Genomic DNA, 23,907 nt, shown 5'->3' with positions numbered 1-23,907 from the left:
AAAACTCAGAGGAAACACCATAAAAACCTCATGAAGAATTAGAATGGTAATTTGGGGAAGTCACGCTTGGTAGCAAATGCTGACCAAGAAGTAATAAAAGCAGGTGTCTCCTATGAGCCATATTAGTCACCTGATGCTGCATTATGGAACTGCGCACAGGTGGCAGCTGAGAACACACAGCCTATGACTTATCTCTGGGAGTCTGCAGTCTGGGCACGCCATGCCCAATGCCCATGCCTACAGGGATGCCCAGTCACAATATGTCTCCTTCTAAACTTTAGAATCCCAACAGCACCTGTGGTAGGCTATCTGACCGCTTCAGGCATGGTAGGTTGACGGAAAATGATCATATGCCACGCAATGGAATTTCAGTCACTGACAGATCACATCCCTAACAGTGGTCTCTTAAGGGATAATGAACAGCAAAACCTCGTGCAGCCGGGTGACATCAGAGTTACCCTGGCATAGCAAAACACGTTTGTGGTGAGGCCGATGTAACACACCTACTTTGCCACAAATCATGTGTAAATGCACATGCAACTGTACGCAGGATACTACCCTTGACGATACATGATTGCTCCCAGCATATATATTCACTGTATTACACATTTTACCATCAGCATGTACTCCTACTTATATTTTCCTTTAAGAAAAAAAAAAAAGTTGGGGGCTGGAGAGATGGCTCAGTGGTTAAGAGACTGCCTGCTGTTCCAAAGGTCCTGAGTTCAATTCCCAGCAACCACATGGTGGCTCAAAACCATCTGTAATGAGGTCCGGTGCCCTCTTCTGGCCTGCAGACAGACATACAGACAGAATATTGTATACATAATAAATAAATATTTAAAAGAAAGAAAAAAAAAGTTGACTATAAGCCACTCTGCCACCTTGCACTGGCAGTAGTCCGAAATACTTGGACCTGACTGTGTCTCCTGATTGCCTCATGTTCTCTTGTGCTCAATTTAATCTTGTATTGACCCTTCAAACAACAACAACAACACACACACACACACACAAACACATAGCGAAGTCCACACTTATCCGGAGTGTAATAAGGCTGTCTGGTATTCCTGGACCATTTAGGTTTGTGGCATGAAATCACAGGACAGATCTCTCAAACACACCCCCGCCCCTCAACATTAGGTGATGCGTGGCTGCACCTGCAACCCATTCCGAGCATCCACAGGGAACAGATTACTCAACAAAGGAACAGCAAGGCCTCTGTTTCATTTGGAAGCTGTCTAAAAGCATGATAATCCAACTCTGCCATTAACTCTGTGCCCCAAAGAACAAGCCACTGACAAGAGTGACGGTTACTCCTAAGAGCAAAGGACGTGCCGAGACTAACAGTGTTTCATCGGCTCTCGGGGAGGCTATTCAAAGAAGGGATCACATGCTCCCCAGCAAACACACAGTAGGGCTGCCCACGGGGGCCATCAAGAGGCAGGGCTATATCAGCAAGTTCCAGTCCTACCCCTTAAATTCCAGGGCTGCTTAAGAGGAAACCAATTCTAATAGACACGGAGTCACAGAGGATACAAATCCTGGTTGACTGACAGCAACAGCGGTGCTGTCACTCACTGTTCTAAGACAAGATCCTCTGGGGGATGAACTCCAGTGCCAATCTGGGGCAGCCACGTGTACTCTGACTTCCAAGGAAGCAAAAGCCTGGGTAAAACTTACTTCTGTGCTACTGGAAACTGGTGTGACTCTGACAGTACATCTCAGCAAAATGAATCAAGAGCCATAAAGAGATCCATACTATGAAGCTCTGCAGCCTCCTCTTAAGAATTATGCCGAGGAAAGGACTCTGCTGCAGAGACAGATGTAGAGACATCAGATCTTCTGGAGCGAAAGCTTCAATGTCCAACTCCATAGATGGCCTGCACAGGGACGGGCCTGCAACTCCACAGGCAGCTTGCACTAAAAGGAGCAAATACTACAAAGATTAGCAGTGAGACGGAGAGGACATATTGAGATTATACACTGAGACACAGAGGTCACAAATATGAAGACCGCAAATGCACAGAGCAGAAGATTAGGCCAACAAGAGGGGGATTCTTTCTCACAACTGTCTTGAGGCATCTGTGTTATTGCATTTTGGCAGCACGTGTACTTAAAAAAAAAAAAAAGATGCATTCTATAAGGAAGAAAAAACTATGCTATCCTTATCATTCAAAGAAATATTTTATCACAGGAACCAAGTAAGTAAAAAGTGACAGAAAACTGTATCTCAGAAACCAAGGTCTTGAACCGGGGGTGTGGCACAGTGGTGGAACACTTGCCTAACGTATCTGGGCCCTGGATTCCATCCAAAGCAATGCATAAATAAGTTTATAAGTAAATAAGGAAGGCAGAAAAGGATGGGAGGAAAAGGGATGAATCTGGGTCTCAGTAAAGTCTTGGAGTTCTATTAGTACCTACAGAACAGTGTTTTGCTACAAACCTCTCTTTAGACATCCAGAGCTGGTTTCTTTCCCAGGCAGACAAATTCTGAGACAGCTTCACTGAGTTTTGTGGTTGAACCCTGAAAGCAGCATTCCTGGGATGGTAGCCACAGGTAAACATATGGACCCTGCGGCCACAGGGAAGGGAGCATGTCCACTCCAATTGCAAGGCTAAAATAATTAAGGATGCCTTCCACACACCATCCATTAACTTGGAAAATGCAGGTGCAACACGCCTACGAATCATGGCTGTGGCCAACGCCAAGCATGACGGCAGAGGCGTGCAAAGATGACACACCCCCAGGAAAAGGCTCCAGAGCAAAGCTGCCAAGACCAGCACTTGGATAAATTGCTCAGCTCCTTCAAGCCGGCCACTTCATCTTTAAACAAGGCTAAGGGCAGCCTCGCAGGGCTATAGAGAGAATCGAATTAGACAACAGGTATGAAATGCTCAACCCCGTTAAGTACTCAATAAATATCAGCTCCTCCTGCCGCAGCCCTGGTGCTGTGGGAACGATCCCTTACAGCGGGCCAGCACGGGAGGGAATTTCTCACCTCTGGTATTTACAGTGCTGCGCCCAGAGAAGCCAAGTGTAAGCAATGCGTGTGCCAATTCTTATCCCTGAATTTCACAGCATTTGTCTCTAAACATGGGGTCAAAAGAGGCAAGGGCTGCTTTGCCACAGTACCCTAGAGAGCCAAAAAGACTTAATGCATGAGAGTTTTCAAATTACTGACATTTCCTGTTCCTAGAAGTCATCATAAGTCCTTAAAAAGCCCCAACCCAACTGCCATACTATGAAACAACCACTTATCCCAAAACACATTTACATTAGTGTTTTTAGCCAAGGAACAACTTAAATAATTAATTTCATTTATAAAAACAATGAGGGAGGCCGGGCGGCGGTGGCGCATGCCTTTAATCCCAGCACTCGAGAGGCAGAGGCAGGCGGATCTCTGTGAGTTCGAGACCAGCCTGGTCTACAAGAGCTAGTTCCAGGACAGGCTCCAAAGCCACAGAGAAACCCTGTCTCGAAAAACAAAACAAAACAAAACAAAACAAAACAAAAAAAACAAAAAAAAACAAAACAAAAAAAACAATGAGGGAGCCCCTTTCATAACTTAAATAAAATTATGTTTATTTTATTTAAAATTTTTCCTCTGGAGAATATATTTTGTTATCTACCTGAGGGTAGATAAAACATCGCAAGGCTGGAAAGAGTTCTGTTAGGTGACAAAATTGAGCCACTTTCCTGTAAGGCCTGCGCAGAGCGCCTCTGGCCAGTGGCAGGGGCATCATCATCATCATCGAAAGACAGGATGATGCTGGCTCTAGACAGGTGGGTCTTCCTGTGCCCTGTGCATCTATAAATCTCTAACGACTACTGATTTTTTTCCAGTGATACCATACTGAGGCGGAAGACTCCTCCTCAAGAGTCCCCCAGTTTTAAATGGCTTTGGTTTTAGGCTATTTTTAAATATCAGAACAGTTAATAACTTGGGATTCAAAACCAGACTTGATACAGTCACCGCCGGGCTTCTTTATGCACACAGTGAACAACAGGGTAGAGTGGCAGACCCAACGAGAGGTCAAAGGAAGGCAGAAAAGGGTCTGTCTTCAGCATACAGCCATCATGTCCCTGGTAATTGCAAAAGCTGCAGACTCTGCCACTACAGTCACACTTGAAGGAAATACTATATATATATATGAACTAGACGCTGAACAAAATAAAAATCCCTGTTTCGTTTTGGCTTTTTTCCATCTCAAGACGATAAACACCTCGGAGGTCATCAGCAGAGGGGTATGGGTGGGTTAAGGACCCTTCTCTGGATATTAAACCTGAACCCTGTATTACATCAGCCCTCCCTCACCCTCTGGTCCCCACCACCTGGTTTAACAAACCTTTAGATCCCAAATTCCGGGCTGGAGCAGAGAGGAGCAGAGAGAAGAGTTTCTGAATTGTTCTGACTGTAAGGGAAGGCTGAGATGAGGAGACTTCTGACCACAGGCCTGCCCCGCCCACCCCCATGTCTGCCCAGCAAGTACAGGAGGCTGCATCCTCAGGCCAGGCCTCCCTTGGTTTGAGTGGAGAAGATAATAGAGAAGCCCCTCGCCCAGGTCCCTCCCACAGGCATCTGGGGATTCCAGCAGCCCCGTGTGACAGGAAAGCCCCAAGGGAGGCAGTTCCACAAACCAGCCCTGAACGTTCCCCAGCCCATAAATGTCAAGGAGTCAAGTGACTTCCACACAAAGCCACTGAAATTCACAGGTAAAAAAATCACTCTAACTACTGCTGATTTTTCTTTTAAAAACACAAAACAAAACAAAATGACAAACAGAGCCAGGTGTGATGGCCCACACCTTTAGTCCCATCACTCAGGAGGCAGAGGCAGGCCGATTACTATGAGTTCAAGACCAGTCAGGTCTACATAGTCTGGGCTGCATAGAAAGACCTTGTCTCAAGTAATAAATAAATAAAAACTAAACAAATAACACCAGAAATCTAGCTAGACAGTGATACAAGCTCTGCAATCTCAGTCTTGGGAATTTTCTTGAGAGGAGGAGTTTGAATCATTTGTCAGTAAATCAGCGAGACCCTTTTTAAAAACAAAGTCAGTCAGTCTGTGTGTGTGTGTGTATGTGTGTGTGTTTGTGTCAAATAAACAAGTTCAAAAACATCCCTGAATTTGTACTCAGTCATTTTAATACGCAAACACAGAGCCATCCATAATATTTGTATAAATGCAGGGAGGCTCCACAACCTGTGACATATTGGAGATGCAGAGGAGTCACCTGTTCCCTGAGCTCACACTCAAATGACATCACTACTGGGGGGATCACGGGAACAGAAGCTACAGGCCTTGGCTGTGACCTTGTATGCACTCAAGAGAAGGGCCAAGCCCTCTTCTCCCGGCACCCCAAAAGCAGACAGCTCTAGAACTTCAGATCAGTAAGCCAGTGGAGAAAAAAGGCTGTCTTCAAGATGCTCCCCAAGCTAGCTTCTGAGCTAACTCCTGCTCAGAGCATACTCAAAGCCTCCCACAGCCCTGGGCCAGGGGATTGCCCTAGCTCGGCAGGCTGTGTAGGAAAGGAAGCCTGAGACTTAACAGACACATCACATGGCAACACACAGCAAGCAGGCTCTTTATCTGGAGGCACTTGGTCTCAGCACTGGAAATGGACCACTGTGCCAACCCTATTCCTACCCAGAGCCTCCATAGGCAACACCTGAGTCAAGGGCCACTTGGACCCCAAGGTTGCAGACTCACTTTAGGCCGCTGTCCTCCTACTTGAATCAAGGATCTGCCTCGGAGTCAGAAAGCTATTTCACAGCACACCCACTGGGTAGGAGTTTTTGACTGACCTGAACACCATCCACATGGGGTCTGAGCGTCCCTCCCTCCCCTAAAATGAAAATGCTTTCCGGCAGACTTAGCATTTCAGGACCTCCATTCCCTGGCCCAGACTGTCTTAGAGGTCTGTAGTTCTCAGAGCTGTCATTCAGTGTCTTCCTCTACTGCAAATCTGAAACCACCAAACCGAGAAGTGAAGCTGTCTATCTAGAAAGAAGGGGACCACAGGCTCATAAAGGGGGAGTCACTTCGAGGTGCTAGAAACTGTGGGAGGGGCAGCGTCTTACTTAGGGTTTCTATTGCTGCAATGAAACATCATGACCAAAAATCAAGGGTTTATTTATTTACTTATTGGTCTTATACTTCTATATCACTGTTCATCACCAAAGGAAGTCAGGACAAGAACCTGGAGGCAGGAGCTGATGCAGGAGTCATGGAGGCATGCTGCTTACTGGCTTCCACCCCATGGCGTGCTGGACCTGCTTTCATAGAACCCAAGACCACAACCCCAGGTATGGAACCACCCACGCTGAGCTGGGCCCTCCCCATCAATCACTAATTAAGAAAATACCTTACAGCTGGATCTAACGGTGGCATTTTCTGAATTGAGGTTCCCTCCTTTCAGATAACTCTAGTTTGTGTGTCAAGCTGACGTAAGACTAGTCAGCACAGGCAGGGAGAATAAAAGCTTCTGCATGGAACCTTGGGACTCACTATACACAGCAGCACAGGGCTTCCACAAGAGCAAAGTGACGAGAGGGGCTCAGATGCTAATCCACAGCAGAGGCCCTCAACTTTCCACGCAGATCGGAATCACCTGGGGAACTCGTTCAACACACGACTCCAGATCAATCTGTCTCAGAAGAATGAGTCATTAAGTCCAAAGCAGGCCCCGAGAATTTACACTTCTCCACATGCGGAAACCACATTCTAGAAATATGATAAAGCACCGCCCTCTCTGCTCTACCACAGTGCCAAGGAGCCTTGCTGTCACGCCTTCTACAGTCACTGAAACCATCTCCCGAAAGCTGCACAGGTCAGCATCTCCCATGAGAAGTTCCAAACAGCTACGGGACACAGAACCATTCCAGGTGGAAGAGCACAGCAGCAGGCTCCAAAAATGACTTTTCCCAAAGACCAGGGATGGAAAGAAGGGAAAAGATCAACATTAGAGAAACCTATACCTCAACCAGGTGACTGAGGGTTAACACAGTTGCAAACCATGCTGACGGCATATACCTACGATGGTTTAACTGTCAACTTGACACAATCTAAAACCGCCTGGGGAATAAAGTCTTGGTCTGTAAGCACACCTGTGGGAGCTCTTTCTTCACAGGGTTAAGTGAAGTGGGAATGTGGGCAGCACCGCTTCATGGCTGGGCCCTGAACTGCAGTGACAAGCAACAAGCTTGAGCAGTAAGCACCCATGAGCTGATTCTCGGCTCTCAACCGGGGCTGTGACTAGCTCCTGCAAGTTCCTGCCTTGACTCTCCCCAAATGAAGAATTATAATCTTGAATTGTAAGATAAAATACAGCACCCACACACACACACCGCAAGTTGTTTTTGGTCGGCATTCTAACATAGCAACAAGAATGAAATAGGGCATGACCCTTGATATGGGGAGAATGGAACTTCACCTCTCGGCCCACAACTCCAATCTTATCATGAGGAAACTAAATCACGCTCAAAACACCTGCCCAGTGTCCTTGGAACCACCCCAGGTAACCAGGCTTCGGAAACTATGCCAGACCACAGAAACTAGAATGACAGGATCAAAGGGAATGTGGGGTCCTGAGACAGAAAAGCAAAGTAGGTATTAATTATAAAACTCTAAGCACAGCACAGGGTTTTGTTGACACCTATCAACTCTGGTCATCCCATGTGACCCGGGGCCTACAGGAATACCACTCAAATGAAGTGAGGAGAAGTCGTGCTGGGTATGTTCCCAACATCTGAAAATATCCTAATATGTGTGGGTGGGTACGGTGGTACACCCCTGTAATTCCAGCCCACAGGGCTCGCTAACATGAAGATCTCCAGTTCAAGCCTGGGCTACAAAGCAAATTTACAGCTAGCTTGTGCTATATAGGGAGATCCTTGGAGGGTGGTGGACATCATGTAAATTATAAAATACACGCATGTGCACAAAGAACCATGGTAGACTTTGCACAGTAACAAACTGTACTTTGATAAAAACTGGTGAATGAAGGTACTCACGAATATAAAGAGCTTGGAGATACTGCTCAGTGGGAGGGCCTTTGCCCAGCAGGCTCAAGGCTCTTGGTTCTAGGTTCTGAATTTAATACCAACTTTGCAAATTGAAAAAAGAAAAGAAAAAGGATAAGACAAACATTGCCGCTTAGTTTAATACAATGGAATTAGGTTTTTACATGACTGAACTACAAGAGAACATACTATGTGTACTGGGATACACAAATGATAAAACAGACTGGATGAACAAACGTATACCCTTCGATGAAACTGAACAAGGACTTAGTAAAAATGTTCTCCTTCTCAAGACCCAAAACCAGGAACCAAAGCAGTGTTCTACCTTTAATCCCATCACAAACCTCCTATCTCCAAACTAAACTTGGCCTACTCTCAAATTAAGTCCAAGAGAAACACGAAGCCTCAACTACAGTCTGTCATTAATTAATTACAGTATTTCACAAATGACAATAATCCGTGTCACCAAAGCCAAAGGAGATGGGGTTGCTTCAGCACGAATTAGTCATCAGTGATAATGGTCCTATGTACACAGACAGGCAACACTAGTTTGTTTTCCTATGCTAACCGAGCTTAGCCTGAGCTTAGACATAAAAGGCGACATCTGTCCACTGCTGGAAAAGAGTTCTGTAGCACCTCACCTTCAGAACACCTTTGTGATCTAAGCACTAGGTGCGGGGTCTCAAAGGTTACCGTTACAAACACAAAAGAAGGTGTTTAGGAGGCCCTAGGTGCAACCCTCATGCAAAAAGCAACATTCATACTAGAGTAAGAAACAGTTTCAAGTTCCAAAGGAAAGAATTTCCAAATGATACCTAGGGGAAAACAAAACAGGCCTTTCCAATGGCCACACAGGGTTCATCAGCCACATCCACTGCTCCAGAAGAAGCACACTCTAAACAAGAAAGTGAGGTCATGAGCCAGCTCTGGTGATCCAGGCCTTTAATTCCAGAACTCAAGAGACAAAGGTTTGGGAGGGGGGGGGATCTTCAAGTCTGAGGCCAGCTTTGTCTACATAGTGAGTTCCAGACCAGCCAGGGCTGCATAGTGAGACCTTGTCTTAAAAACCATAAATAAAAACAAAAATAAAATGGGAGGAAATGCTTTTACAACACTATCAACTAAAACATAAAATAAGTTATCTGTGTGCCACCTGACTGCTGGCTTAGGCTAAACGCAACAGTAAGCAGTTTTAGTGATTTTTAAGTAAAGAAACAATAGACAAGCTGAGTTTATATTATCTGAAAAGAACAGAATCAAACTGAATCAAAACACAAGAGTTCACTGTGTGCAAACAAATGGCCTGACTCTCACCTGGGCCCCTGAAAGAGAGCCAGGAGAAAATGAGGGTGCTGAGGTAGCCACCAGCGGTCACAAACAACTCCACTCAAGCGACACCGAGGAACCTGGGAAATAATTATCGTCCTCCAAAATATTGAAAATACGTTTCTATTGGGGCTGCAGAAGGTGGGAGAGACTTTCTGTGGTGTCACCTCCAACACAAAACGTGAAGAAGGTGATTTTAATTACTTGTTAAAAGAATTAGGTGACTGAACTCGGAAGATCTTCAGGCTAGTTTCCAGGCTCCCTAAGGGTAGGTCTTTGGCTCCCACAGTCCTGGCACATAGGGGTATCGATAAACATTCACTAAGTGAACTTATTCACAATACAATCCCAACAGTAGTCCACCACACAGGGCCAGATCAGGAAAAATAACACAGCTTTGCCACCTCCACACCTACCCACCATCCAGGATCTGATACAAGTAGCAGGTCTCTGTATCTATTTAAATCATGTATCCATGCTGCTTGATGGACACATTCTCCCAACTAAAGACTACACCAGTTTTAAAAGCCCCAAAAGCAGTGGGTTCAGAGAACACTATGGCAACCCCTTGTTTCACAAAACAGGACAGGTATCAGGAGACGGTAGAAAGAACTTTGCAACTAGCCAAATCAGCAGCAGAGGCTCTCGGCTCAGTCTATGAATCAAGACTTCAGACTCTCAAATTTAGATAAGCCTATTAATCAAATTCTGAAGGATACGATTTTAATCCAGCTCGAAGTATAATGAAAAGTCAAGAAATCCCCACCTAAGGCAGATGCTTAAGGGCTGAAGGAGACATGCCACAAGGGAGGACAGGGCCAGCAGCTTTCAGAAGCAGCCACAAGATCGCCACACTTGCAGAGCTCTCTCCACAGAGCCAGTCGCGGCTGGGAACCCATGGACCAGTTTGGGTACTTTCCTCATCTACATACAAAACATCCAATCTCACTGGAAGAAAAAAGGACACCGAACAGACCACAAGCAACAAAAAGTGAAACAGACTGATTAGCACGGGGTAAATTCCAAGGTTCCCGGTGTTCCCCAAGAGTTACCATGAAGTTTCCCGAGGATCGTAAGCCACCGGAGGCAGGACTGAAGAAATCATGGGCTATGCTCTTAAGGCTCTTGGAACTTGTTTGCTACTGTATTTATCCTAGCAGCAGAACAGGAAGAATGATAAGAAATTAAGTCAAAAGAGGAAGAGAACAAGGACAGGAAATAATCGACACAAAGCAGACAGCTCTCGGGATAAAGCCACTCCAACTGGCCGGCCTCCTCCACATTTCTAGGATTCTTTTTTTTTTTTTTTTTTTCTCCCTGCTTGATCAAGAAAGAGCCTATTTACAAAGGGAAAGGGTTTCAGACAGTCATCATATCCCAGGCTGGCTAATCGGTAGTTCTGTAGACGCTGGGAGTCAGCAACTAACAGCCAAATTAGAATTTTCCCTTTCCTTTTCCTTCCTAAGGTCTAATTTGTGGTATTTGTGTTCTCTCCTTTGAAGAGAGTAAGGACCATACAGACATCAAACATTCAAACACGAACGCATGCACCCAGCTCAAAACCGAGGCTGAGCCCTGGAGTCCAATGAACTTTAGCAATAAACACATTTCTCGGGGTAATCAGCAGTGTCAAGTTTCTAAGAAAGCAGATGTCTTTGATTAGCCTTTGCTTAAGGAAGTGATAAAGGGCCCTCCATCATTCCCACATCAGTGGGCATTCTGAGAGCAATGGACTCGAGTCACATCCCAGCCAGGTGTCAGGATGCAACAATTGGCTCTTCCTAGGTATGTGGTACAAACGAGCTGATGGGACACAGATAAGCAAACTGACAAACTTTAACGTTACTCCAGACAAAACAAGCGAATTGCACAGAAGAGGCTCCTTTACATACCTGACAGCACAGATGTACAAACAGTGTTCAGGAGTTCACTGTGTTGATTAAAGAATGAAATTGGTCTCCTAAAAGCAACTGTGCATGCCGTCTACTGTCACCAACTTAAAAAGCATTTAAATGGAGAGAGAACAGCACTTGCTCACCTGAAGACTGATTAACTAAGGACATTCTGAGCCAGTTAATTCTTGGCTGTGGAGACAGGCCTATGTATTACAAGATGGCAACACCCCAGTCTGCACGTACTAGCCACCTGCAGCACCCCAAAGCATGACAACGTCTCCAGACACTACCAGCCCAGCTGAGAATTAATGTGTTTTAAAGATAGGGGTTGAGGATGTTCAAACCTCCATCAAGTTTTTCCCCTTGGGGGGAAAAAGTAATTTTGGATTTGCAAAAGCGGATTGCCTCTATTTCCCAATCCAAATCCAACAGCAAATCAGATCCAAGAATGACTAGAAAGCTGAGCATAAACTAACATGCAGCATGTTAAAACACCTATTTTCTCCCCTAAGCATGGAACCCTGGCCCACTAGACACATTCATGAAAAAAGAATCCACTTCTACAGAAGACAGACTCGGCTTTTCTCTGGATGGCAGCATGTAGCTGGTACATGGCACAATCGAGCCTAAAAAGAACGCAGAGACTCCTGACCCACAAGCGGTTCATCAAACACGCTTCAGTTCCACCCAGGCAAAGCAGAGGACTGATCAGAGGGGCTAAGAGTCTGTCTTCTAAAGTCAAGTGGGCTACATCCTAGGGAGACCACGAACAAGGACATAAAGAAAGTGTGCGAACCCAGGTGGACAGACCACACAGAAAAGCCCACTGGCCGCGCTGAAGTGCACACAAGAATGAAGAAATTAAGGGAAACCCCAAAAGCGCAGAAGGGGAATTCAAGAGAACGAAAAGGCCCATTTTACTATCTAGCCTGCTAGCTTCTGCAGAGTCTGTTTCTTTAAATTCACGGCTCACCCATACCAAGATTCTGAAAAAATTCTAATGTAACTCCCCGAACCCTTTATTTCTTGCCTTAAATAGACAGACAGATAGACAGATACATAGATAAATAAAATGCTTTTGAACTTAAAAACACTAATGTAGCTTGTGTGTTATGTCAATATCAAGCCGGCTTCTATCATAGAAAGTAATGTAAGAACACTTTATTACCAGTTCTGACTGGCCCTCCTCACACATACAGGCTTCATACAAACTTCATACAAAGTGATTATCCATAAAATGGGCCCAGCTGAGGGAAGGAGGCAAGGGAAAACAGGCAGTAAATGCCTGTGCAGCCAGGCTTCCTATGTGATATAATTAAAATATTTGTTGACGTACATCCTGAAATGCTCAGCCGGAATTCATACATCACTAAATTGAGGCACATCCTTGAAGGAAGATCGATAGAGACATGGACAGATGGTATTATTTCCAGACACTTTTATCTGCTCCTGGAAAAGCCTCCTGATAACCCCAAGGGCACGCCAAACACTACCGGCCAAGTTTGGGAAGGTCTGGTACAGGTGCAGTCTTCTGGAATGGCAGCCAGTGCCATAGTTCCCGTGGGGACTTGGTAGCAGCTGCTTCCAAGAATGCGGACTAAGCCTAAGCGGCAACCCCGCCCTCTCTGACTAGAAAAGATACCGAAGTCAACCTGGAAATCTTCAAGAGCTTCTCTCATGTCGGATGGGCACCAAGGAACAGTAAGGAGAACAGGGTAACCCTTCACAGTCACCTCTCCAAGGCCACTGAAGAACTTATTCTTTGAGTCCTTCCTAAGTCCAGAGCCTCCTTCACGTGTAGCTAAGAAGTTTCCAGAATAAATCTGTACCCAAGCTCCACTCCCTACCAATGATTTTTTTTCTTTCAGTGTTTTTCAAATCTTAACTATCATGTAAGTGTATGTTCTGTTTTATGCATCTTAAACACATCTTAACACAGGGACGGTGGCCTAGCTTAGAGGGTGAGGTGGTGAGAACAGCGGTCCCAGACTACCAGCTGAGTGGCTGTGACATCAGGCAGCCAACCCAGTGCCCTTGCTTTTCTTTCCAAAATAAAGGCAGAAAATAAAAGGCAGACTCAGATCTGGTGAAGGTTCAATGAGTTATTGTCTATAATGTGCTTACAACAGTAATTACAATGTCTGGTGCAGCACTTGTGTGTGTGTGTGTGTGTGTGTGTGTGTGTGTGTGTGTGTGTCTGCACGTGCACTAAAATACCACTCAAAAATATAATTTTTAGCTTCTATACCTATATACAGACTAAGTACTTAGCACTGATTGGAAATATGTAAAAACTTATTTGATGTTGGCATTTTACATCTCTAATCTCTAGCATTAAAAACACATTTTAAAAAGATATGTAAAACACACAAAGTACATTGATGATATGTGTGCGTGTCTGTGTGTGTACTTTTTAGTCCAATATGATTTTAGTCCCCTCAAATGTTTTAGAGAAAAATTCCTCACACTAAATTGCTGTACATCCAAAGAATAGCGGAATCATTCCCTCACTATCATTCCCCTGAACCGTTTCTGCAGTCCTAACTACCAGTCTTAACTATCTTCACCTGGAAAAAAGCACAAACCATGAAAAGTGTACCCCCAAGTTCCCCAACCGTGCAGCTATTGGGCCACCCGAACTGCACCTAGAAGGAAAAGGACAAGGTATGTGCTGTAACTATACCATGTGTGCTGAATTCTAAAGACTTCACAACAAGAAAAATCTAATTATATATTATGTCTTATAAAGGTTATATATTATATACATAAATACTTTATAGATATACACTTCAGATATAATGGGTAAAGAAAAACACTTGTTTCTTTTTATACTTTTAATGTGGCCCTGAGAACACTTAAAGTCACATCTGGGGCTGGCACTGGTGACTCCCGTGGCATTTCAATGGGATGGCACGGCTCCTGACAAATGATGGCTTCAAGAGGAATTCACAGGGCGACACTCTGCATTAAAAGGCACATACCACGGTGCTTTTGCAGACAGGCACATACCACGGTGCTTTTGCAGACAATCTCTCTTGCCGTAAAGAAGAGCCAGGCTCCAGCGCATTGTGGGCAGAGCCACAGTCACCCAGGAGCGTGGCAGTCGAGGGTGTGCCCTGAACAGCCCCAGTGGACAGCAGTGTCTAGGAGTAGCTCCTTACCAGACTGAGCACACCAATGTTGGTGTGGTTATAGCCAGCGGTAGCTTAGGGGACAGGGGGGTTTGGGAACAGAGGCGACAGTGCACATGTATGTACATCTGCATCTGTAACTCCATATGTATCTTCACATATGGAGCCTGGGGTGGCGGAGAGTCACCACAGGCAAGAGGATGGCCACAACTGACTTAGTTAGGGGACAATGAGCAAACAGATGGGCAGGAGTGATTAAAATCTGTTTTGATGTTAATGTCAAAGGAAAAGGAATAGAGCAGAGTTTCACAGAAAGGCAAACTTTTGGGGGCAGAATCAACAAGGCTGATAACCAGACTGGGGAGCCGAGGAGGGATTCACAGATGAATGAGCTGATACAGATGAAGAGGACAGCACCACAGGGCAAGGAGGCCAGGAGATGGTGCAGCCTGAGACACTGGAAGTTTTAGAAAATAATTAGGAAAGATAGCTGATTCTCTGAACAAATGGACAGACAAGCAAATGAACAACAGCCACAAAAAGAGGCGACAAAGGAAGCATGGGCTAACCGACCTATATGGATAGAAAGTGGTGGCAGGTCAGCCCCCACTCTCCAATGGGGTCACCGGGAACAACAGACTAGCCTTGGCAGTGAAGACACATAGATGAAGGTGTGGATGTCTCACTGAACACCACCGTGCACAGCCCAGAGAGGGCACTCACTGGCTCACACACCCACAGCACTGCCACTGAAGTGACATACCCTGTCCCACACTTCGCTCTCAGGGGTCAGCAGATGTGTTCCTTCTCACACAAAACCCACCATGTTCTCCACTGGATTTATCAAAGTCCTCGTGGTGGGGAGAGAGGAACACACGCACAAGCAAAACACAGCAAGTGCCCACAGCCAAACCACACGGTGAGGGCAAGCATCCATAATGGACTGAGTCAAGCCTTTTTGTCTTTAATCCCTCTGCTTAAAGCCTCAAAGGCCAGTGCCAAGGCTTCCTCCCTGCCTGCCGTGGGATTTGAGGGCTAGACTCAATGAGCTGACAGTCTCTTTTTACTTCTCACTATTCTGAAACAGTCTCTGGCAGTTGTCCTCAGACAAAGATAAACAGGTTCTAGGTCTGGGTGCTGAAAGCAACTGCCTGTCCTAAAATCAGCCATTTGAGAACACAGTGTTACACTGTGACAGATGGGACCTGTAGCCCCAGATTCACATGCTGAAGCCCTAACTCCCAAATAATGATACAATCCTCCATCAGTATCACGGAAGACTGGTTCCAGAGCCCCCGGGGTACCCAAATCCTCAGATGCCCCATCACCTCTGTAACAACATCACACAATCTTTGTACCATCACCTATGCACTTCCTCCCACATATTCTAAATCATTCTAGATTATCCAATAATGTCAATGGTAAGGAAACTATTAAGAAATACTGTGTGTATATTGAGTACAGACTAAAGTTTTGGAGTTAGTAAAAAAATAAATAAATAAATATAACCACAGATGTTGAAGGCCAAACATATGTAGATACAGAACATTAAAGAAGATATTTTGAAACTGGGAGTGGTGAGGAACACCTTTGATCCCGGCACACAAGAGGCAGAGGCAGGTGGACCTCTCTGAGTCCCAGGTCAGCCTGGTCTACAAAGCAAGTTCCAGGAAAAGCCAGACTATTACACAGAGAAACCCCATCTCAACAAATAAAACAAACAAAAAAAGAAGATAGTTGAATGACCTGGTGTGGTGGAGCATGGCTTTAATCCCAGCACCTGCAAGGCAGAGGCAGGAGGGTCTGTCTCTGTGTGAGTCTGAGACCAGCGAGGTCCAGGCCAGTGAGATCCCATCTCCAAAAGCAGCGACATTGGGAATGGAGCGATGCTTGCTGGTTGAGAGCTCAGACTGCTCTTGCAGAAGAGGAGTTTGGTTCCCCGCACCCACGACAGGCAGCTCAGAACTGACTCTAACATTCCAGTTTTAGGGGACCCAACACACTCTTCCAGTCCCCTTAGGCACCTGCACTCACATACACAGCCACAGCACACACTCACAAACATATAATTAAAAGAAACATTGCAACTGGGGAAGATCACAGTTATAACTGGCAATAAGAGTTATCTAATAGAATTGCTACCTTCCTAAGACAACAAAGACACAACAGAGACCCCCTTACTCTGAGCTTATACAATCAATCAATCAGTCAACAAATCAATAAATAAACGTGTGCGGGTTAGAGGCAAGAATACTAGCAAGAGGAGCATGCCTCGCCAGACAACATGATAACTTGGTCTTGCAGCTCCCAGAACGCTTAGTAAATTCGCTGTTGCTTCAGCCAGCTAGTCTGGAGCAATTCTACTACAAAAGACCAAGCAGATCAAAACACACACTAAGCGGGAACGAATGCACTGGACACACGGGGAAACTTTCGAGGAAGCTCTGGCTCCTAAAAGTGAGGCAAGGACACAAAGTCACTGCCATTATCGCCCGTCTGCCTCCACACAAACGGTTCTTCTTCCAAGTGAGCCCGCATGTGAACTGCCCCAACCACGTCTCTAACACACCTGCAACTCGCCACAGGATAGATTTGTGGGAGGGCCCAGCTCACTGAGGGTGGTCCTGGGTTGTACAAGAAAGCAGGCTGAGCAAGCCACGGGGAGCAAGGCAGTAAGCAGCGCCCCCTCCATGGTCTCTGCATCAATCAGCTCCTGCCTCGAGGTTCCTGCCCTGTTTCAGCTCCTGCCCTGACTTCCTTCAATGATGAACTCTGATGTGGAAGTGTGAGCCAGATAAATAAGTAAATAAACAAACAAATAAGCCCTTTCCTCCCTAACTTGTGTTTGGTTATGGTGTTTCATCACAGCAATAGCAACTGTAACCAAGGCAACACCCAAGGGCTATGACAATACTCCAGGACTCAGGGACACTGTGGCCTCAACTGTTGTGTACTGAGCAGTCACAGGACACTGAGTAAGAAGACCTAAGTCTAGGATCTATAACGCCTGGCATTGTCCTAGATCCCAGTCTTCACACAGATGAGAGTCAGACCCAACTATGCCACTCTATGCAGAACACTAAATAGTAAGCATGCAAAAATTACTTTGTAAACTCTAAATCACATTAATATCTTATTCTGATCTCATTATATGAAAGTTTAGGTTTTCTGAACAACTGGTTAGCCAATGCATCTATTTCCTAAAACCATCTCAAAAGAAGAAATTTCAATACAAGCTCAATGTCCCTCTTTCCACCTGTTCGGGGCCTGAAGTGTGTAAGCCTCTGAATTATGTGCATTATATTCCATCCCCAACCAGAAATCCTGAATTAAATTCTGTTATTACTGTTACTAAATGCTGATGAATTATTTATTTATTATCGTTCCAATCTACAACCTGCAAATGTCACACCTTGGAGGAAACAGCATCCAAGTCAAAACAAGAAACTCAGGTGTTTCATATCCACTTTATATATGCACTCAGCCTAATCTTAGGTAGTATGTCTAGTCCACCTGAATTTGGACAATTTGTCACAAGGTCAAGGGTGGAATTCTCCATTTATGGCATCGTGTCAGGGCTCGGAAAGCCTTCAGCTTGGTAGTGCTTTCTCAAAAAAAAAAAAAAAATGCTAATCATCCTTAGCAATCGGGGAACTACAAACTAAAGCTTTGAGACTTCATCTCACCCTAATCAGAATGGCCAAGATCAAAAAAATGACTGACAACAAAAGCTGGCAAGGGTGTGGGGAAAGAGCAACCCTTACCCACTATTGGTGGAAATGCAAACAGTGCAGAACCTCTGAAAATCGGTAGAGAAAATCCTCAGAAAAAAAAAAGCTACACATAAATCTAGCGTATGATCCAGCTGTACCACTTCTTGGCACATGCCCAAGAAACTCTCCACATCCTACTCCATAGACTCCTGTTCAGCCACGTTTATTGCTACCCTATTTGGAATAGCTAGGAAACAGAAACAACCTACATGTCCTTCAACAGATGAACCATTAGTGACAACGTGGAATACTATTCAGCTGTAAAGAAAAATAACGTCCTGAAATTCTCACACGACAGCATTTCAGATTACAGATCTTCAACATGAAATTGAACTGAGTAAACCTGATCCTTCTTTTTTTATTGTTGTTTTCGTTTTGTTTTGTTTTGTTTTTTTGTTTTGTTCGAGACAGGGTCTCTCTGTGGCTTTGGAGCCTGTCCTGGAACTAGCTCTTGTAGACCAGGCTGGCCTCGAACTCACAGAGATCCGCCTGCCTCTGCCTCCTGAGTGCTGGAATTAAAGGTGTGCGCCACCACCGTCCGGCCAACCCGAACCTTCTTTTCTTAAAAACATTATGAATGCAGACAAGCAGAAAGAAGGGCACTGACCAAATAACTACTTCCTAGCAAAAAATAGCCAGTGCGTTGGCCGGAGCTGTGACAACAGGCTGACATGCCTTATCGACTGAAAAATCAAACACTGGAGCTAGGCACGACGACGGCCGCACCCCTGCAATCCCAGCACGATGGGGACTGCAGCAGAAGGATCAGTCGGAGGAGAGCATAGGCTACACAGTGAGACCATAAATCAAAACTACAAAAGCCATTTGGGCAGCCCACCGCGTGGCTGGGGGGTGGAGTGGGGTGGGGTGTTTGGCTCCAGGAAGTCTAAGGTAGGTGGACAAAAAGGATTACGTAAGATTACCTCCAGGACGTGTAAAGGGCTATAAAGGAATTCCACGGTTTGTTTCTGTCTTTAGGTTTCACTACAGGGACTTGCCTGACCTGAGAATTTACCAAGTGAGGCCACCAGATCACATTCCCTCGCTGTCATGGAAGGCCTAGGGATCAGGCTAGGTACGGTGTGGTAGGGTTCTGAGCATAGGCTAAGATTCTGATTTCATTAGCAACCCCAATAACACAGGCCAGAAACCAACGATGCGTTACTAAGTGTTCTGCACACGTGAAGTGTGCATCAAGTCCAAAGCAGGTTAGGAAACACAGCAAACAACTAGGGAGAAGGCCACAAATGTCCAAAGGAAACCAGCAAGAGAGTTCTGTTGGAGGTCCCAGGACACATTCACTGCCTCTTAGCTGAGATGCAAGATGGTGAGATACAGGAGAGAAAAGGCCACTAAAAGAATGAAACTTAAGTCAGGTGGTGGTGGTGCACTCCTTTAATCCCAGCACTCGGGAGGCAGAGGCAGGAGGATCTCTGTGAGTTCGAGGCCAGCCTGGTCTACAAGAGCTGGTTCCAAAACAGGCTCCAAAAGCTACAAAGAAACCCTGTCTCGGAAAAAAAAAAAAAAAATGAAACTTAAGACTCTCACGGAAGCTGTGAAAGGGAACAGATCCCTCTAGGGCTACTCATACAGGTACAAGTCAGAGATGGGGAATACCACTGTGACCCTAACATAGCACTGCTATGTCAATCTAAAGAATGCTCTTCGCTGCCATGGCCTGGAGGACTGAGAACCTCGGATAGAAGTGTACTCCAGGGGGGGCAGGGTGGGAGGTGGGGTAGGAGAGGGGTGCAGAGGCTGTAACTCCCTAAGAAGGCTTTAACATCAGGTTCTCTGCCACATGCGTGTAGTGAACTGCTGAAAAATAGTCATTTTAAAAGCCGCTACTACTCCAAAGACCTCAGAAATGAACTATTCTCACCGTGGTCGCATACCTTTGATAGACTGTTTCAAAACAGTGCTTTTACCGCCTTCTGAGCAGCCTTAATGGGGCATTTAGCAGCACAAACAAAATCCCTTTTTCCACTTCTGTCCTTTGAAAACACCCTGAGAAATGTTTCCATCACCCACTTTAGGAAAGAGAACGAATTCCGAAGCCCTCCCTTGAAGTCCCCCTCTGGATGGGAAAGCTAATTTCCTGAGTCTCTGGGGGGAGCCATCAAGAGTTCCCAGTTCATTTGTACGATAAGTTAGCTCACTAGTTTTCCCAAACACGGCTGGCTAGCCAGCTCCGCACTTGCAGCAAGCAATCTGGAATTCTTCCGTCATTAAGCCTCATTCTGAACATCAGAAAAATCATTTCCACAAGCCATGTCAGCCCCAGTGTGCACCGCAAGCCTGTCAGTTAGGGAAGCATGCGTGCCTTACAGAGCAACCCGGCCTAGCCTTGCCAGGGCACATTAAGCTAATTCAAGGGATCAAATAAAGAACTCCGGGTCACTAGGCAATCAGCGAGTCTCCGGGTGTTTTCAAGGGGTCATCCAGTCTGCTCCAGCAAGGAAAACGCGAGGAGATTTAACAAGGATGAAAGCACATTTCCCCAACACCTGGAAGCCGCTGTCTGTTGGGAATGTTCAGTCCCTCAATGTTCATGACAGACGTCAGAAATATGACAGGGTCAAACAGAACAGAGAGGAAGAAAACGGAAGCAAGGAGCATGTAGGGAAAGAAAAGCTGAAAGCCTGGAATGGGACTCCAGGGAGCTGGAAACCACCTTTTCTATGCTCTGCCCATTCTATGGGGCCAGTCTCTCCACAAGTTGGCTGATCAGCTAGCTAGCAAGCAGCCAGCTGTCCACAGCAACTCTACACCCCAGACTGCACAGCTAAGAGGCCCAGAGTAAGGCAGGTAGTGAGCTGTTAACTCCAAGCTTTATGGCAGTACCAAGTTCTCAATTTCAGTCTCGGACCACTGGGACCTTTTCTTTCTTCAATCAAAACTGCATTAACCGACCATGATGCAAGAAAGTTTAAGGTAGGATGGTCCCTTGTGGTCACTTAGGGACAGCCCGAAGGCCTGAAACCTTAACTGTCTGAAATGCACTTTTTTCCTTGTGGCCACTGGCTGCCTTGGCTCTAGTAACCTGGGCAATTCAGCAAAGTCTGTTTCTAAGTTTCTGTATCTATGAACTCTTGGAAAGAGAATGGAGGGAGTGCCCAGAAGCACGGTTTAGATGTTTTGATAAAGTAATGACCTTTACACTAGAAAACCAGTGTTGATAACTATACCAAAAACCCAGCCTTAAAACACACCCAAAATTATTTTCATTCCTCCTCAAAATCCCCTGTAGAAAAGCCCGCAATGGGTGAGGAGCAGAAAAGGAGGGTACCTAGCAAGCCATGCCCACTGGCCAATGGTCTGTTTCATTTGGGGCCAACCAAGGAACAGGCCTGTGCACCTACGGTGCAAACTGGGACCGGTTCATCCCAGGCAGATTCAAACTTGGCAGGACTAGCCTTAAACCTGTTAGCAAAATAAGTCAAATAAGGGGCTAACTACCGACCTGAACAGGCTAGGGTGGCAGGACCCACTCCACTTAGCGCCCAGCTGTGTCCCCAAGCAGTTCTCAATAGTACTGTAAGTCTCAATATTACTGTAAGTCATGTCTGCTATCCATTAACCACCACCCAGCATTCCGCGTACACCTTCTAGGAGAATCCTTATTGTGTATAAATTACAGCGTTTTGCAAGTCAAACCCCTCCACACGATGCCAAGCTAACAGTGCTCAAAAGGGAGGTGCCGTAGGGGCATTAAAAGTCACACAGCAAATTCTTGCAGAACCACTTACTTAAATCGCCATGAATAAACCGAAGGGGCAGAGCGGCTGGGAGAAACTTTGGCTCGGTAGGTTTAAGCCTTGGAAATGCCGGGCAGGGCGCAGGGACTGGAAACAGGCACAAAAGCGCCCTGCACGGAGGCACGGACCTCTTACATGACAGAAGCTTTGTGCCTGATCACGAATAGTTCTAAATACAGTAAGTTCTCCCCGGCCATCACAGCCTCCCGCTTCCTAGCGCCGGCGCCCTGTGATCCCAGGCTATTCTTCCCAGGCACGCGCGCCCGGCGACCCGGCCACGGCTCGGTCCCACGCCTGCCCGCAGGCCAGGGCTGCTTGTGAGCCCGAGGGTTCTCAGTCCTCGGTCACCGGTGTCCGCCCGCGGAGGGCGCCCCACCCCCACGCTAGTCCGGAGCTAGGGAAAGCGAGGGCTCGTAGAAAGGTGTGGATCCGAGGTGCGGGTGCTCGGAGACGCCCAGGCCGCGGCGGGGCCGAGGGCACCAGCGGGGCGCGCAGGGGGACGCGCTCCCAGCTCCTTCCCGGGCGGTCCCTGCCCGCCGTTCCCTCTCTCCCAACTCCGCCGACCCGCCCAAGTTTGCAGCCCCCGCCCGTCGCCTTACCTCGCTGCACACCGCACGCCGAAGCCGGAGGGCAGCGGTGCGGGTCCCGGGGCGGCGGCCGCGCTGCGCCCGCCCAGATGCCGCTCTTTGTCTACGCCGCTCCCTCCTCCCGCCGCCGGGCGGACGATGCCGGCCCCGGCGGACCCCGCCGGCCCGGGAGCCCCGAGCCTGCCCGCCGCCAAGCCCTCCCCGCCGCCGCCGCCGCCGCCCGCTCGGCCGCGCGCCCCGGCCTGCGATCCGCGGCGGCGACCCTCCCGCGCTGCGCCCGCCTCCGCGCGCTCCCCGCCCGCCCGCGCTCCTCCCCGGCTGCCGTGACGCCGCCCAGGGGCCGGCCCAGCTCGGCGCGCGCCGGGCGGGGGACCCACCTGGGAGTCCCGGCCGGGCCCGGGAAAAGCGCCGCCTGTGGGCTTCACGCAGCAACCCGCTCTCGAACGGTATTGGAGGGGCAGGCGGGCGGGGGAAGGAAGGAGAAGACTGTGCGACTTCCAGCCCCAAGGTCCCACCGGGTGGTCTCCGCACCCCTGCTGTGGGTTGGATTCTTACAGCGACCACCCCACCTCCCGCCACACACACCCCCCTCCCCGGAAGCATTCCCACGGCACTCTCAGCCAAGCAGGCCTGGTGTCCGTCAGAAAAGTGACTTACATAAAAATGTCACTTCCTCCCAGTAATTGCTTGTGGGCATTTTCTTTATTTATTTGCCTTGCATCTATTTACTTTCCCAACCAGACACTTTTTACTCCAACCTCCCAGGCGGGACCACTTCCTAGGGGGAGGAGAAGAAACCCGACCTCTTCTGCCTCCCGGGCGCCCAGGCCAGCTCTCTGGAGCTCGGGATTTCTCCTTTAGTAGAGGAGGAGGCTGGAAAGGCTTTAGAAAGCGCCCTCGCTCACTCAGCCTTGAGTAGTGGCAAACCAGTAAGCAAACTTGGAAAGCTAGAACCCTACAGCAAGGGGAAGGAACACATACGCCTTACACACCGGAATCCAGATGTTTCTTCTCCCAGCTCCTTCTCTCCTGGTTCCCCAAAGGAAGCCCTAATATTCAAATGAATTCCGTTTTCTGGTTGGGTAGCTCACATTTATGTTAATGAGATTCTACCCTGGCCCCTGGCTCCTCCTTATTAAGGCAGAAACAATTCACCCTAAGTGACCAGTCAGCTGCCTCCCTCCCCAAAGGAAGTTCCCAGGCATGGGTAATACCTGAGGACGCTTGGCACCGTAGTCATAGCACAATTTGACTGCAGGCTTCCTGAACTGTGTCACCTTACACAGGTGGTTCACAACCTTTCTCAACTTTACCACGTGAGATGTTTACCTGACTCCTATGTAAAGCACTTGGCACATAACCTGACAGGAAGGCATTAGGTAAAAAAAAATAGCATATCCAACATCCTCTT

The 23,907-nt window shown here is 47.1% G+C and overlaps 1 protein-coding gene across 3 annotated transcripts in view; it reads right to left on the bottom strand.

The window, feature by feature from the left end:
* The window catches only part of Nck2 (NCK adaptor protein 2), a 125,105-nt gene extending 101,562 nt beyond the window's left edge, over window positions 1–23,543 (bottom strand). The window contains exon 1 of one of the 3 annotated variants that reach the window (XM_038343689.1): window positions 23,489–23,543. The gene's annotated coding sequence lies outside the window, so the exon portion shown is untranslated. Of the gene's footprint in view, window positions 1–22,508; window positions 22,661–23,477 lie in introns of those variants that run through there. The other 2 variants (XM_038343691.1, XM_038343690.1) reach the window with 2 other exon arrangements.
* Window positions 23,544–23,907: the final 364 nt, after the last annotated feature.

Source organism: Arvicola amphibius, chromosome 9, assembly GCF_903992535.2.
Source record: "Arvicola amphibius chromosome 9, mArvAmp1.2, whole genome shotgun sequence".
NCBI lineage: Eukaryota > Metazoa > Chordata > Mammalia > Rodentia > Cricetidae > Arvicola > Arvicola amphibius.
This window is presented reverse-complemented; position numbering and strand designations above follow the sequence as displayed.